This window comes from Onychomys torridus, chromosome 8, assembly GCF_903995425.1.
Source record: "Onychomys torridus chromosome 8, mOncTor1.1, whole genome shotgun sequence".
In the NCBI taxonomy this organism is placed as follows: domain Eukaryota; kingdom Metazoa; phylum Chordata; class Mammalia; order Rodentia; family Cricetidae; genus Onychomys; species Onychomys torridus.
In genome coordinates, this window is record NC_050450.1 from 73,439,187 (window position 1) to 73,456,620 (window position 17,434).

The 17,434-nt window shown below is 44.7% G+C and overlaps 1 pseudogene; it reads right to left on the reverse strand.

The window, feature by feature from the left end:
- Positions 1–8,717: 8,717 nt before the first annotated feature.
- Positions 8,718–9,099, reverse strand: LOC118588324 (annotated as a pseudogene).
- Positions 9,100–17,434: the final 8,335 nt, after the last annotated feature.

Consider the following 17,434-nt stretch of genomic DNA (forward strand, 5'->3'; position numbering starts at 1 on the left):
GGCGTCGTGACGTCAGCGCGCGCCGACGCGCCCGGGAAGGAATGCGGCAGGCGGAAAACTTGGGAGAAAGAGCGGGGACCGCCTGCGGGGCGGCGGGTGCCAGTTCCGCAGGGGCAGGCACACGTGGGGGGCTGGGCCGTCGTTGTGACAGTGTTTTTATTCAGCTCCCTGCGGCCGTCCAGCACAGCCTTGTTTCAGTGCGTTTTAGACCAGAGCCCTCTTGAAGTTTCAGGTATACGTTTAGAATTCATCTTTTCTTCCCAAAAGTGCACAGTATGGCCAGGCGTGTTAGCACACTCCTTTCATCTCGGCACTTGGTAGGCAGATGCAGGCAGAGATCAAGGAGCCTCACTTCTCTGCTTTCCTGGACAGCACAGAAACAGACCACCCTTTTTTTTATTATTATTAATTATTATTTTATGTGTATGGTAATGGGTTTTCTGTAACTCGATAATAGATTTCTCTGCCAGTGCAGAAAATCAGACCAAGCTAGAGACCGTTTAGTGGTTAAGAGCACTTCCTGATCTTCCAGAGGTCCTGAGTTCAAATCCTGGCAACCACATGGTGGCTCACGGCCATTGATAATGAGATCTGATGCCCTCTTTTGTCATGCAGGCATACATGTAAATAAAGCGCTCATATACATACATAAATAAATATATACATAAATCTTTTAGAAACAAGTTTTCAAGTTCCATCCATGTTACAACATTCATCAGACTTGAGCTCTTGTATGCTCCTGTGGGTGTGTACACGTGCACCTGAATGTATGGAGGAAAAAACAACAAAGCGTCATTCTCAGGAGCACACAGGCCTTATTTCTGAGGCAGAGTGTCTCACTGGCCTGGAGCTTGCCAAGTAATTGAGGATTGCTGGCTAGGCAGCCTGAGAGGTATGCCTGCCCAACACTGGGACTCAAAGCATGTGCTGCCACGCCCAGTCATTGTTGTTTTTGTTGTTGTTAGTTATGTGTGTTCTGGGGAATAAACTCAAGTGCTATGTTTTCAAGGTAAGCATGTCTCAAGCCCAGATTTACATTCTTTTTCTTTTCTTTCTTTCTTTCTTTCTTTTCTTTTCTTTTTTTTTTTTTTTTTTTTTTGAGACTGGGTTTCTCTGTGTAGCCTTGGATGTCTTGGCACTCTTTGTAGCCCAGACTGGCCTGGAACTCAGAGATCCGCCTGCCTCTCCCTTCAGAGAGATTGGATTAAAGGTGTGTGCCACCACCACCCAACCAGATTTGCATTCTTTTTTAAGGCTTACTCCTACTCCATTGTGTATACCTGCCACACTTGGTTCATCCTTGGGTTTGTTGGTGACCATCTGGGTTATTCCTACCTTTTGACAAGTGTGACTACCACTGCTGTGAACATTAGAGTACCAAGATCTGTTTCCGTTGTTTGGGGAATGTACTCAGAAGTAGAACTGCTGGACCATATGGTAATTCTATATTTAACTTTCTGAGGAACTACCAAACTATTTTCCTAGCATCTGCACCACATTGCACCCCACAGGCAATGCAGGAAGGTTCCAGTCTCTCTCCAGTCTCAGCTCCTTCCCCAGCACCATGTCTGCCTGCATGCTGCCATGTCCCGCCATGATGACAATGGACGAAACCTCTAAAGCTGTAAGCCAGCCCCAAGGAAATGTCTTCCTTTATAAGAGTTGACATGGTGTCTCTTCATAGCAATAGAAACCCTAGCTAAGACACCTTTGCATTTCAAAAGTCTGTTAATAACAGCGAGTGGGAACGGACAACACAATAGACCTGGGACAAACTGAAATAGAGTTTCCCAGGTTTTTTGTTTTGTTTTTTAAAGAGCAGTCAGTTTTCCTGCAGAGGAGAAGGGAAAAGGAGGCAAAGCTCAACTTAGAAAATATGGAAACCCGACTATAGAGGAAGTACAGGCGTTCATCTTGTTCCCTTACCACTACTGTGTCTGTCCTCAGGAGGCTTAGAGAAAAATGGAGAAAGTGTAGGTTTAAGAGAAGCCTGCACACACAGGGTCCACTTTCACATCCAGATATTGTGGTCCTGAAATCAGACCACAGCAGAGGGAGTGAGATAAGAGGGCTTACGGCCTTAGACTACATTCCAGAACCCACTGCATGATGCTAACGTGGCACATAAACTGTTGAAGACTGGCAGGGAACCAGCCTCTGTGAAGTTTCTGTGACAACCTAAGCGTTTTAGAACAACAGAATGATTCCTATGTCTGAGGACTTTAGATTGCCACGCTTCAGGACCGGCGTGGCGAACACCTTTAATCCCAGCACTCAGGAGGCAAAGCCAGGTGGGTCGCGGAGTTCGAGGCCAGCATTGTCTACAGAGTGATTTCCAGGACAGACTGGACTACACGGAGAAACCGTGTCTCGAAATAAACAAAGAAAAGAAAAAAATAGGCTGCCACTCTGTCACAAGAGCTGACAATTTTAGAGCATCAAAGAGGGCCCACGAGAGAGGAGGAGGAAATCCCTTCTGAGGAAGTTCAGTGAGGGCTGGAGGTGTAGTTCGGTTGGTACTGTGCTTGCTTAGCATGCATGCAGCCCTGAGCTCTGCCCCTAGTACTAGGTAGAACCCAGTGTGGTGTTTCACACCTGTAACCCAGCAGGAGATTGGAGTATCAGAAAACCACAGTCATTTTTAGTTACAGAATGAGTTTGAGGCCAGCCTAGTCTACATAGCATTTCCAGGCCAGGCAGGGATGCATAGTGAGACCCTGTCTGTGCTGGATAGTTCTATGCCAACTTGACACAAGCTAATGTCCTCTGAGAAGAAGAAACCTCATTTAAGAAAATGTCTCCATAAAATCAGACGGTGGGCAAGCCTGTAGGCCATTTCCTTAATTAGTGATTGATGTGGGAGGGCCCAGCCATTGTGGGTGGTGCCATCTTTGGGCTAGTGGTCCTGGGTTCCATAAGGAAGCAGGCTGGGCAGGCCACAAGGATCAAACCAGTAAGCAGCCCTTCTCCATGGCCTCTGCATCAGCCTGCTTGAGTTCCTGTCCTGACTTCTTTTGATGAATTGTGATGTGGAAGCAGAAGCCAAAAAAACCCCTTTCTCCCCAAGTTTCTTTGGTTATTGTGCTTAACAGCAAGAGTAACCCTAACTAAAACAAGTTGGTACCAGGATCCTGGGGGGTTGCTGTGACAGACCTGGTCATGTTGTTTGGGGAGGATTGTGGAGGACTTTGGAACTTTGGGCTAGAAAAGCCATTGAGTATTGAGAGCTCAGTGAGCTGTTGTGTAGGAGCTTGGGAGATAAGAATGTTGGGAGCAGAGCAGACAATGGAGGCCTGGCTTGTGAAGTTTCAGAGAGAAGATTAAAGACAAGCAGGGCTATTTGTTATTTTGAATTAAGATTCTGTGGTTCTGGCTAGCTTGGGCTGGATAATCAGCTGTAATTAACAAGATACCAGAACTACTGAAGTGAAACCTTTGCTTTGCTGGGATACTTGATGCTGGCCAGCTGGAGCTGAGAAATTAGTGATAATTGAGAAGAGACCAGTAGGGCGTTGGTGGCCCATGCCTTTAATCCTAGCACTTAGGAGGCAGAGGCAGAGGCAGAGGCAGAGGCAGAGGCAGAGGCAGAGGCAGAGGCAGAGGCAGAGGCAGAGGCAGAGGCAGAGGCAGAGGCAGAGGCAGAGGCAGAGGCAGAGGCAGAGGCAGAGGCAGAGGCAGAGGCAGAGGCAGAGGCAGAGGCAGAGGCAGAGGCAGAGGCAGAGGCAGAGGCAGAGGCAGAGGCAGAGGCAGAGGCAGAGGCAGAGGCAGAGGCAGAGGCAGAGGCAGAGGCAGAGGCAGAGGCAGAGGCAGAGGCAGAGGCAGGTCTCTGTAAGTTCAAGGCCAGCCTGGTCTACAGAGTGAGTTCCAAAACAGCCTGACAGCCTGGGCTACACAGAGAACCCCTGTCTTGAAAAACCAGGGGAAAAAAGTTATATTACAGAAATAAGAAATGAAGGAAAAGTAAGAGAAATTCCTCAGAGTTGGGAAGGGGTTTCTGAGAGAGGGGAGGAAGCCATTGTGGTAGGGAACTTTTAGAGCAATGGTAGACACTGGACAAAGGCTGAGGTGATTTCTACAGAGACTGGTTAGTTCCCTGGGATGCCAAGGGTTGACCCATGCTCTATGCCTGCCCCCTATTCCCACAAGGGAAATGCTACCAAGTGTCGTGGTTTCTGTCCATCCTGGACTCTAGCTTTGACTTTGACCATCTGCTAGCTGTTTCTCACTGCCCAGTGTTCCTCCCTTCCAACCTCACAGGTGCCTCAAGTGCCAGAGACTACACTAACTTCTCCGTTCTCACATCTATATGATCAGTTTGTGGCTGTGAGCTAACTCTCTCCCAGACACCAGGAAGCGGCTGCGGTGTTTGTTAGCTGCTTCACTTTTGGCTCCTTGGTTATAGGGTGGTCTCTAAGTGGAAGCTCCCTATTACAAGTCACATGTACTTATAATTTAGACTGTCACGATTACCTGAATTAGAGTCAACAGCACATGAAAGGTCAGTGGTGCTTCAGGTATATTCCTCAAGGGCTTCAGGAGGCCAGCCAGGCTGTGGTCACTGCTCCAGAGCCTGTCCCTCTTCCTGTCTATCTTGATTATCTGATACCCAGCTCCAAGTCTTCTTACTTGTTTCCTCAGTGTTTCAAACTCTGCTGTTTTAACCCTTAATCCTCTGTCCTCTTTACGACATATGTGGGCAGCTTGCAGTTTTTACTCTGGGCCCACTCCCCTTACCATGCAGAGAACTGACCCCCAGCTCTTTCCTTCCATCTTCCCACCACAGAGGTCACCTGATCAGCTGCTCTTTTGTCTTGGTGTGCTCACCTCGTACCTTAAGCTTTCTCTGTTTTTGTCTTGCTTAAGTGATATATTCCATTCAGGTCTCCTCTGGTCGTTGTAAATGGCCAATCACTCTGCATCTCCTTTCTCTGCTTTATTTTTTCCCCCATGGTGCACACTACCTTCTATCATTTCACATAAACCACTCATTATTGTTGTTACTATTGCAATGCTATACCTTCATACCTGGTAGGCAAGCACTTTCCCATTGAACTACAGGCCCAGCCGTTACACTTATTTTCATTGTCTTTCCACTGTGCTTACAAAGGCCCCGCAACAGTAGGGAGCTTTGTCTGTTTTGATTTACTTCTCAGGACCCAATGAGTGCTGAATGGAGTGAATAGGGGGTACAGGTAACTCCGACACTACCATCAAAGTTACTGGTGCTATTTAAGTTCCTGGTTTCTCTGTATGGGTACTCTAAAATGTAGAGAATATCAGGCTTTTGTTTTTCCCAAGTAGAGGTCAATTGTGAACAAAAGTCGCAATGCGCAGCCTCCAATTTTTTTAATCCCCAAATACAATGATCTCAAATTAAGAAATTGCTTCTCTAAGTAAATAAAATAAAATGAGAATAAGTTGGATGGGGTGATGCACACCCTTAATACCAGCACTTGGGAGGCAGAGGGCAGGCAGAGCTCTGTGAGTTCAAGGTGAGCCTAGTCTACATAGTAAGTTCCAAGACAGCTAGGGCTAGATAGAGACCTTTCCTCAAAAAGCAAACAAAGGCAACAAACAAATAAAAAGAAAGAAAGAAAAACAGAGAGAAAATGCTTCTTAGTAGGTTCTTCCACAAGCCTTTCGTCTGGCCAGTTTCATGGAAACTGCTTGGACATGATGCTGTGTGACTGTGAGATAGTCCTGTCTGTGTTTTTTGTTGCCAGAGGAATATTTTTCTTTTAGAAGTCTGAACTATTTCATGGAAAAGTTGGAGAGATAGGAAGTAGAACTGTGTGAATCTTTCACTACCTTGGCCAACTGTTGTGTATTGTTCTTTATTTTGTACAAAATAGTATTTGAAATATTCCCGGCTTCCAGTAAAACACACAAAAGGTAGTTTCAACAGCTATGTTTTTTCTGCCAAAAATTTCCTCTTACCAAACTATACTATAACAAGTGTTGAGATTTTGTGGTTTATTTTGTTTGTTTTAAATATTAAATTGACAAAATTGGGGACGGGGAAGAATGGAGCTAGGTGGTGACGGCACATGCCTTTAATCCCAGCACTTGGGAGGCAGAGGCAGGATCTCTAAGTTCGATGAGGTCAGTTTGGTCTACAGAGCAAGTTCCAGGACAGCCAAGGGTACACAGAAACCCTGTCTAAAAACAAAACAAAACAAAAATCTTTAATTTTTTTTTTTTTTTTTTTTTTTTTTTTTTTTTTTTCTGAGACAGGGTTTCTCTGTGTAGCTTTACACCTTTCCTGGAACTCGCTTTACTTTATAGACCAGGCTGGCCTCGAACTCACAGAGATCTGCTACTGCCTCTGCCTCCTGAGTGCTGGGATTAAAGGCGTGTGCCACCACCGCCTGGCTTAAATGTATTTTTTAGTGTTTTACCTGCATGTATTCATGTATGTGCTGCCATGTGGGTGCTGAGAATCACACTTAGGTCTGTTATAAGAGCAACAGGTGCTCTTAACCACTGACTCATCTGTCTAGCCCCATTAACTCTTCTAAAATGAATGATTTATTGATATTATATGTGTATCTGTATGCCTGCTTGTCTATAGGCCAGGATGTCAGATCCCCTGGAACTGGAGTTACCAGAGGTGACTATGAGCTGCCCCATGTAGGTGCACGGAGTTGACTCTTATTCCTGTGGAAGAGCAGCAGTGATCCTGGCCACCAAGCCATCTCTCCAGCCCCAGCACTGTCTTAATAGACCTAGAAAAGCACAGACTTGGGCCTGCGGAGATGGCTTAGTTGGTGACGTTCGTGAAGACCTTGAACTCAGTGCCCCAACCCACTTAAAAAGCTGGGCACACATACAGGCACCTGTGTTTTCGGCCCTGGGGAGGTGGAGACACAGTACCACTAAGCCTAGCCAGCCAGCCATTCTAGCCAAATCAGTGAGCTCCATGGCCAGTGAGAAAATCCATCTTCATCAATTGACAGAGATACCCAGTGTTGATGTCTGGCTTCTGCACACACGTGTAAGGACACACACACACACACACACACACACACACACACACACACACACACACACACACACACACACACACACACACATACACACACACAAGTCAGCAATAGAAAAAAAATAATGTTGACATGATGTGTATCATTAACCACATAAAGACCTCTCTAAACTCATAAAAAAATAATAAAACAAAACAAAACAAACCCTCAGGGGCTGGTGACAATATGAATCTTGGGATTGGGAAAAGGAGAAGCTGAAAACAGAAGGGTGGACACACAAAAAAGTACGTGTCTAATGCCCACCCACTCACATCCTGCCAGGAAGTTATTGCTCAGATATGGAAAAGACAGGGCCTCAGAGACAGCAGGTTAAGTGATGAGGATTCTAGAGCAAAGACAAGAATACTCAGTGATGCAAGTTGAGCTAGTCCTCCATGGAACTTCTTCCTGTCTCAGCTCCTAAAATGCCGCCGACAACCGGATCTAAGAGCTTAAAGAAAGTAACATCCTTTTTTTATTTTGCTTCTCAGAGTTTTGCTTTCCACGTTGCTTTATGTAATTAAACATTTTAATAAAAGTATTGAGTTTTATCAAAAAAAAAGTAATATCCAGACTCCCTACCTCCATCAGCATGTGGACTCAGGAGACATCTCAGTGTTAGATGGGAGCACTTGGCCAGGCATCAGCTCACATGAGATGAAGGTATCCAGTACCCAAGGAGCAGAACTAGCAGCAAGAGCAGTGTTAAGAAATCTGAATACTGCTGGAGAGATGGTCCAGTGGTTAAGAGCACTGACTGCTCTTCCAAAGGACCTGGGTTCAGTTCCCAGCGACCACATGGTGGCTCACAACCATCGATAGTGGGATTTGATGCCCTCTTCTGGCATAAGGTTGTATATGCGTATAGAACACTCATACACATAAAATAAATAAATCTTAAAAACAAAAAACAAAGCCGGGCTGTGGTGGCACATGCCTTTAATCCCAGCATGTGGGAGGCAGAGCCAGGCAGGTTTCTTTGAATTTGAGGCCAGCCTGGTCTACAGAGTGAGATCCAGGTCAGGAACCAAAACTACACAGAAACCTTGTCTCCACAACCAAACCAAAACAAAAAAGAATGCAGGTTGGGCAAACCAGGGCCTCTGTATTAGGCCCTGCCCTCAGGTTCTGACCCTGTTTGAGTTCCTGTCCTGACTTCCTTCAATGATGCATTCTTCTGCAGAAGTGTAAGCCAAATAGACCTCCCCAACTTGTTTTTGGTCATGGTGCTTCATCATAGCAATAGTAACCCTCAGATACTTTCAGAGATACTTCTTCAACTAAATAAGAACAAGATGCAATTTCATATGGGAACACTTAAACTTTAGAGAGCAGCGGAGCCCTTGGAATTAAAACATGATGCTGGAAAACTGGAGATGTCACTCAGTTGTTAGACAAGCACCCTCTCTACCTACTGAGCTTCACCCAACCCACAAAAGTTAGAAATGTTTCCTTCAAAATTATTTATGGAGTTTATACATTAACAGTTCACTAACAGATTTTTTTTCCCAGACATTTGATGTCTTTGTGACTTATCCTTTGTCATTTCTTGGGTTTGGTTGTCTGGTTTTTTGTTTGTTTGTTTAGAGAAGTGTTGTTGTTTAATGATAAAGCTTAGCACACTCCAGCACCAGGACTGGCATGGACTGGCATGGAGTCGAAGCAGCAGGGACGGCTGGGTGACCTCATGGAGCCTCACATGGCGAAGAGGATGAAGATGAGGAAGGCGAGCATCAAACAGAAGAGCCCCATGGCCTCAGACAGGGCAAAGCCCAGAATGGTGTAGGAGAAGAGAGGTTGCTTGAGAGACGGGTTCCTGGTATAACCAATAGTCAAGCTACCAAACACTGTTGCAATGCCAGCCCCTGATCCAGCCACACCAACTGTGGCAGCCCCAGCACAACTGTGTCAATGTTGGGGAAACACTGGCCACCTGGAGAGGGGAGCTGCTGCAGGAAGACTGTTTAGATGGGGCCTCTGGTCTACCCAAGAGGGAGGCAGACACAGGCCTGATTAGAGCCCTGGTACAAGAATGGGTCAGAACTGGAGAATCGAGCAGTGCCTTGGTGGTCTGCATTTTTCAATCTGTACTCCCACTCCCCTGCAGCCCCTGCAGCCCCTGCTCGGCCCAGGCACTCCTGGTTTTGTGTTGACTATGTAGACTTGACTGATCTGGAACTTGCTATGTAGACCAGGCTGGCTCTGAACTCACAGAGATCCTCATGTGTGCTGGGATTAAAGACATGCTCTACCATGCTGGGCCTCTTTGGAATCACAATTGAAAATATCATTCCTCCCAGCCTGGTCCTTTATTTTTCCCCCACTTTGAGACTTTAGTTTTCTTTGCCTTTCTGGGAACTGTCTTAGACTTTGAAGTCTACAAATATTATTGAGTGACTGGGAGTGTGGTTCAGCGGATAGAGTGTTTGCCTCTCATGGCAAGAAACCTGAGGTTCAATTCCCAGTACCCTATAAACCAAGAGTGGTGGAACAAATCTAATTCTAATACTGGAGAAGTAAAAGCAGAAAGATCAGAAATTAAGGTCATCCTCAACACCATAGGGCACATGAGAGGAAGCTGTGCTTCTATACCAAAATGTATCCATTTAACGCCTTGCTTAAAGACTGCTGCTGATTCATCTTCCCCAAATTGCAGTATTTGCACCTCACCACAGTGGCTTTTTACAGTCTTTCACAGGCAAATCACAACCTTCTTTTCCACTTCTTGTTCCCACTCGACTCCCACCTCATTTCCTTATTTTTTTTTTTTGTAACCTGGTCCAACTCCATTAAACAAACACATACACCTAGTCACCGCCTAATCACATAGCACACAATGAATCACCTCCCTATGCTCTGCACACTTCCTGTCAATACTTACAGTAGGTTCTCTGTACCTTGAGTTACTCAGGGTGTGCCCTGCCTGGGTTACTAGGTAACTCAAGGTCATACTTGTTGCCTACTCATTCTCACTAGCCTGATTTTTTTTTTTTTTTTTTTGGTTTTTCAAGACAGGGTCTCTCTGTATAGCTTTGCACCTTTCCTGGTAGCCCAGGCTGGCCTCGAACTCACAGAGATCTGCCTCGCTCTGCTTCCCGAGTGCTGGGATTAAAGGCGTGTGCCACCACCCCAGTTTACTAGCCTGATTTTTAAAAAATAATTTATTTATTTTGTGTGCATTGGTGTTTTGCCTGCATGTATGTCTGTGTGATGCTCTTGTATCCTGGAGTTACAGACAGTTGTGAGCTGCTATGAGGGTGCTGAGAATTGAACTTGGGTCCTCTGGAAGAGCAGTCAGTGCTCTTAACTGATGAGCTATCTCTCCAGCCCTTATTTTATTTATTTTTTATATTAACCCATTTCTATTAGTCTATAAGTTGCCACGAGGCTCATGGCTTACCGTTACCTTACACTTTCCTTGTCATGGCAGCAGCTGGCAGTGTCTCTTTGCCTCAGCCTTCCACTTCTCAGAATTCTCTTCTCTGCTTGTCCTGCCTATACTTCCTGCCTGGCTACTGGCCAATCAGTGTTGTTTTTGTTTTTTTGTTTTTGTTTTCCTTTGGTGCTGAGGATCGAACCCAGGGACTTGTGCTTGCTAGGCAAATGCTCTACCACTGAGCTAAATCCCCAACCCCAGTGTTTTATTTATTAACCAATCAGAGCAACACATTTGACATACAGAACATCCCACAGCACTGGTTGGAACTTCCAGGTCAAAGCTGGAATGGCTACCCACTACACCACCTGGCTGAAGATACATTTCTTTACAGAACAGGAATTGATACTTTAAGTGCAATACATGTTGTAAAAGTTGTTGAACATATAACCCTGCAAAAAAGCTATACCAATTTGCATTTTCACCAGTAGGACACAACTGCCTAGTTTCTGTAATCTAGACTTAATTGTTTTTAAACCATGGATGAGTTTGAAACCCCTTGTGTCATGGGGTTTCTGTGTAATGATGTATTTGCTGTGACTGGTGTAATAAGAAGCTGAATGGCCAATAGCTAGGCAGGAGATATAGGCAGGATATCTGGGAGAGAAAGGAAAAAGAGAATCTAGATGCACAGGATGCCAAGAGACCCGGAGAGGAAACAGGAGGTGCAGGATGGAAAAGAGGTAATACCATGTGATAGAATGTAGATTAATATAAATGGATTCATTTAAGTTATAAGAGCAAGTTAGGAACAAGCCTAAGATATAGGCCGAGCTTTCATAATTAGTAAGAAGTCTCCATGTCATCATTTGGGAGCTGGCTGGCAGAACAGAGAAAGACTCCTTACATCCTTGTGCATCAGCTGTATTTTGTTGTTGTTACTGCTGATGATTTTTTTTTTAATGTGTGAATATTTTGCCTGCATGTGTGTATGCATTGCATACATGCTTTGTGACCAAGGAGGCCAGAAGAGAATTTCAAATCCCCTGCAACTGCAGTTATGGACAGTTTTGAGTCTATGTACAGGTGCTGAGAACTGAACCTGGGTCCTCTGCAAGAGCAGCAAATGCTCTTAACCACTGAGCCATCTTTCCAGCTCCTTTGTTACTGTTTTTATGACTCTCTTATTTATGGTTTTCTCTCCTACTCCCTAGTTTTCTTCCAAAATCTTTAGAATACTCATCTTTTACTAAGCATGGGGTCTACACTGGATACAGAGGCAGGCAGATCTCTGTGAGTTCAGCCTGATCTACCAAGTAAGTTCCAGGCCAGCCAGGGCTACCTAGAGACACCTTGTCTCAAAACAAAAAGAGATCCTTATCTTTTATCAAGTGGTCCCATATATTTTCCCTGGGTTGTCCTTTGGAATGTATCTTCATTTTGTGGCTATTTGGGGCCTTAAAAATACTTTTAACTTTATATATACAGTCTTGTTTTCAGGTATCTTTTTAGACTTGAAATCAATAGGCAAATTTTTCAGAATTTGTCATATCCTGACCGTTGTGTATCAATTCTTCCAAGAACACTGTGTACCCAGTGATAATCCAGGGAGGAGATCCTAGTCATCTCAGACAAGCCCTTCCCACACTCCTTGAGTTGGTCTTCCTGACTAGTCTGACAATAAGACAAGTATGATAGCTTGTCAAGGCCGCCCTGAATGTGTCTTTGATACCAGCTTGCAAAAAGTTAAGGAGAACACTCACGTTTTATTCATTGGCCACATTCTGCACAAGATGGGAGCTTACAGCTTCTTTGCTCGGCCACATTCTCACATTTACCTTATTAGATGCCACTGGGACAATGCAACACCAGTTTTGTGAAAACTTAATATTTCAAATTCAATAGTATGTTTTTCCCTTTATTTTTAATAAATATGTCCCCAATGAGTCCCTCCTCCTTTCTCTTCTCAAAGAAACATTATAATCCCTCAATTTTCCATTCCCCATTCTTCTTTCATGGGAGTGTAGCTGGACATGGTGCATTCCTCCTTTCCAGACAATAGTGACTTTGTCCGTCTCCTGATATATCTGTGTTGGTTCTTCCATCTTTTTGCAGGATGTTTCATCCTAATTCTGCAGTTTTCCGAATCCTAAGAGGAGTCAGGACACTGTGCCAGCAAAGCATCCTTGCCCCAAAAGTGTCATTTCCCAAGCAGTGGTGATTTGCTCTAACAAAGTGGGGCAACAGCGTCCACAGGCAAGGTGCCAACCATTGTCCATCAGCAGAAGCCATGTCGTGGGGGCAGAAAAGAGAGACAAAGACAAAAGTCTTTGTTTTAGATTTGCTGAGAGTGGTGTTCTTTCCAGCTACTGAGAGCATGCCACACAAGAAGTTAAAATTCAACTGAGCCTGACGCCAGCCTGTTATCCCAGCACTTCAGAGGTGGAGGAAGGAGACTCGGGAGTTGAAGGTCAGCCTAGGCTACACAGTCAAGTCTCAGGCCTGCAGAAGCTACCAGAGACTGTTCCAAAAAACTCAACAACAGAGAGGGAATAAGAATATCTGTTGCTCAATTGTAGAGCTCTGGCTTGGCCTTGGCAAAGTCATGGGTTCAATCACAGCATGGCAAACTTAATGGACAGAGAAGTGACCCGGGAGAAAGTCCACTCTAACAAGTACAGAACAGAGCTCCTCCCAGTGAGAGCAGGAGCTTATACTGGCAGCTAACCTCCACTTCTTCCAGAGCCCAGCTCGGGTTTTCTTTTTCAGTGCTGGGGGTTGAACACATGACCTTGTGTGTGCAGGGCAACTTGACTACCATTAAGTTACATTCCCAACCAGACTCAACTTTTGTGACTTTGGGGAAAAAAAAATTATAAATAAATTGAGAAAATTGAAAGCCAGTCAATGGTGGCTTACAATTTTAATCCCAGCACTCTGGAGGCAGAGGCAGGTGGATCTCTGTGAGTTCGAGGCCAGGCTGGTCTACCGAGTGAGTTCCAGGAAAGGCCCAAAACTACACAGAGAAACCGTGGGGGGCGGGGGGTGTTAATCTGACTGACAACCAAGTCAATCCCTAGGACCCACATGGTGGAAGGAAAGAGAGAATCAACTTCTGAAAGTTGTTCTCTGATCTGTGTGTGTGTGTGTGTGTGTGTGTGTGTGTGTGTGTGTGTGTGGTGCCACTTGTGCACACATACATAAGTAATCTAAGTTTTCCTTTAATTGCTTATCATCCAACCTCTTCCATGAGTGTTCAGCACACACTACAAAAAAAAAAAAAAAAAAAAAAAAGCGTAAGCTTGTCCCACATGCTTTCCCAGCAGCCAGAACACAAGACCAAACGCCTGGTCCTCGCTGGAATCTTAAAGTTGCGAAAGTGCTGAGGAGATGAACTGCAGGTCAGAATCCACTCACAAGAGGGGCTGCAGGGGAAGATACTCCTTGATAACAGGCAACTGTGGGATCTGCAAGAGAGGTTGCTGGTCCTCACAAACACCGGACCTCTAGGACCAGAAGAAGCCACCATAGAGTGCAGGAGTCCCAGTGAACTACCAAGAAAGGACGTGGAACCTCTCCTTCCTCACATAGCAGAACCCCGAGAACCCTGAGGCTACGGAGGTCACTGGCTCCTCTTCTCCCTCTTCCCAGGCAGCACCACCTGGAACCTGCTAGAGCCAGAGGAATCTGAGGATTTAACCTTTCAACTCCATGCAGCAGGCTAATCCCTAAGTATCTGTTTTATCTCTTATGTCCTGTTTTTTACATTCCAAGCATGCATACCTGTGTTTCTGGTTGTTTTGCTTGTTTTTTTTCTTCTTCTTCTTCTTTTTATTGCTCAGATTTTAGGGCTGTTTCTTTTCTCCATCCAGTTTACCAACCGCATTCTTTACTTGTCAGCTGTATCTCATACACTCCTCTTATCTTTCCTTATCTTTTCTTCTTTCTCTCATCCTTATCCCCTCCTTATTTTATTTCTTAAGTAAACCTTCCAGAGAGTTAACAATCTTCAAAATCTGTGGACCCTAACAGTATCTCAACTCCCCTTACCGGCTCCTTTACCCACCTTGATTTTTTTTCCTTTCAAAGTTGATGAATATTTAATCCTTAAACTTACCTACCATACTTCCTTCCCACTCCTAATCTCCTTAACTAAAATCCACGTAAACCACATAGTCTCCGTGGTTATTTGTCCTCCGACAGTTACTGAAGTCAAAGGAGCCACTGTTATTTGTTGCTTAGTATATTTGCATATACTATGTGAGATATATAGATATTATGATATATTTGCATAGTAGTGATATCAAGCAGCTGTGGCTACTCTTCCAGTTAATAGCCCACTCAGAGAATAATATAAAATTAACCTAGGCACTCTAAGTTCCTGGGTTAAAGGCTGTTCTCTGAATTCACACTCAACACTACCATATTCAACACCACAAATACTTCAACTGAAAGAATAGGACTGATTACAAAAAAATAAAAATAAACCAAGCAACAAAATAACAACAGCTGTTTAAATCCCAATGCAGTAACATAAGAAACATGAAAAAGCCGGGCGGCGGCGGTGGTGGTGGCGGCGGCAGCGGTGGCGTTGCCGGACCCGTAATCCCAGCACTTGGGAGGCTGAGGCTGATGGATCTTTGTGAGTTCGAGACCAGCCTGGTCTACGAAGCGAGATCCAGGAAAGGTGCAAAGCTACACAGAGAAACCCTGTCTCGAAAAACAAAAACAAAAGAAGAACATGAAAAAAAATCAAGACACTATAATTCCTCAAGAAATGAATAGCCTTACCGTAATGGCATGTAGTGAAGGTGAGCTAGATAAAGTCCCACACAGAGAACTCATGATTGTAAGTGTGTGAAAGACACAGAGAGCTGGCTGAAATAAGGAAGCGATACATGACCTGGAAGAGGAATCAACAGAAAACCTGAAACAACACCCTCTCTTCTTGCTCATCACAATGGAATAAGCAAGAGAAACCCCAGGGCTCACACAAACTCATGGAGATTAAACAACACACTGCTGAACAATGAATGGACCCTGGAATAATCAAAATGGAAATAAAAACACTCTTAAAATCAAGTAAAAATAAAAACAACATACCAACACAATCTATGGACTATACATGAGAACCATCCCAAAAAGGAGATGACTAGGCGGAAAGAAAGAGCCCCAGTGAATGACTTCGTGGTACATCACAGAGCTCTAGAGAAGGAAGAGCAAAGCCAACCCCAAACCACAACACGGAAAGAAATCATTGAGAGCAGGGCATGCATGAGGCTGGAGAGATGGTTCAGAGGTGAAGAGCACTGGCTGCCCTTCCAGAGGTCCTGAGTTCAATTCCCAGCAACCACATGGTGGCTCACAACCATCTGTAATGAGATCTGGCGCCCTCTTCTGGCCTGCAGGCATACATGCAGACAGAACACTATACATAAAAAAACAAGGGGTTGGGGATTTAGCTCAGTGTAGGCAAGCGCAAGATCCTAGGTTCAATCCTCAGCTCAAACAAAACAAGCAGGGCAGGCAGACAGTGGTGGTGTATGCCTTTAATTCCAGCACTTGGGAGGCAGAAGCAGGTAGCTCTCTGAGCTCAAAGCCAGTTTGGTCTACATAGTGAGTTCAAGGACAGCCAGAACCACACAGAGAGAATGTGTCTCAAAAACAAAACAACATTCACCCATGATCAAGTTTGCTTTATCAAAAACAATATTATAGGCTTGATATTCATAAATCAATAAATGTTATGAATTAAATAATCTCAAGGACAGAAATCACATGATCAGCCCCATAGATGTAGAAAAGGTTTCTGACAAAATCCAACATTCCTTCACATTAAAAGTCTTGAAGGAACTTGATAGAGAAGGACCATATCTCAAAATAATATGAATGCAAAGTGGGAGGAGTTATTAATATGTGCATATCTGACAGGCATTGATTGCATCTAGAGTACAGAAAGTTATCTTACTACTCAATAGGAAGAATATAAGTAACCTGATTTAAAATTTTTTGATTTTAATCTTTTATTTTTATTACATTTTATTTATTTTGTATGTGTGCTGTATATGTGCGGTGTGCGTGTGTGTGTGTGCGTGTGCGTGTGTGTGTGTGTGTGTGTGTGTGTGCATGTGTGTGTGTGTGCGTGTGTGTGTGTGTGCGTGTGTGTGTGTGTGTGTGTGTGTGTGTGTAGGTCAGAGGACAATTTGCAAAGTTGGTTCTTTTCTACCGTATGAGTCCCAGGAATTGAACTAAGCTTGTCAGGCTTGGTAGCAAGCCACCCCTCCAGCCCCACAACCAGATTTTTGTTGTTGCTGAGATGATATTGTTTGTCTTAATTTTGTGTGTATGGGTGCTTTGCCTGCATGTATTTGTATGCACCAAGTGTGTGTAGTGCCTGTGGGGGCCAAAAGAGGGTGTCAAATGCCCTGGGACTAGAGTCACAGATGGTTGGTTGTTAGCTAGCTGCCATGTGGGTGCTGGGAATTGCACCCAGGTACTCTGGAAGAACAGCATGAGCTCCTAACAGCTGAGCCATCTCTCCAGCCCTCTAATTTGTATTTTGAGTCAGGATCTCACCTTATGTCTCAAGTTGACCTGGGATTTACTGCATAGACCAGATTGGCCTTAAATTCACAGCAATTCTTTTGCCTCCAGCTCCCAAAGCACTAGGAGTAGTGCTACAAACTACCATACCGCACTTCTAAGTTCTTATTTTATAAAACCAAGTCTAAGGTGCCCAGAAGGAAACCGGAATTCAAAAGACGTATGTGTTTGGGTGACCAGTCCTTGTCCTTATCAGAAATCTGGAGGACTCTGAGGTAGCTCTGGGAGACGATGAGCTTGCCCAGAGTCTTCCTTAAGGTTTCTTGGGGAGCAAAGGGTTTATTTCAGCTCACAGCTCTTGTCAGAGTCTGTCACTGAGGGAAGTCAGGGCAGGAACCTGGAGGCAGGAACTGAAAGCAGAGGCCATGGAAGAGGACTGCGTACTGGCTTATTCCTCGTGGCTTTGCTCAGCCTGCTTTCTTTGGGCATTTGG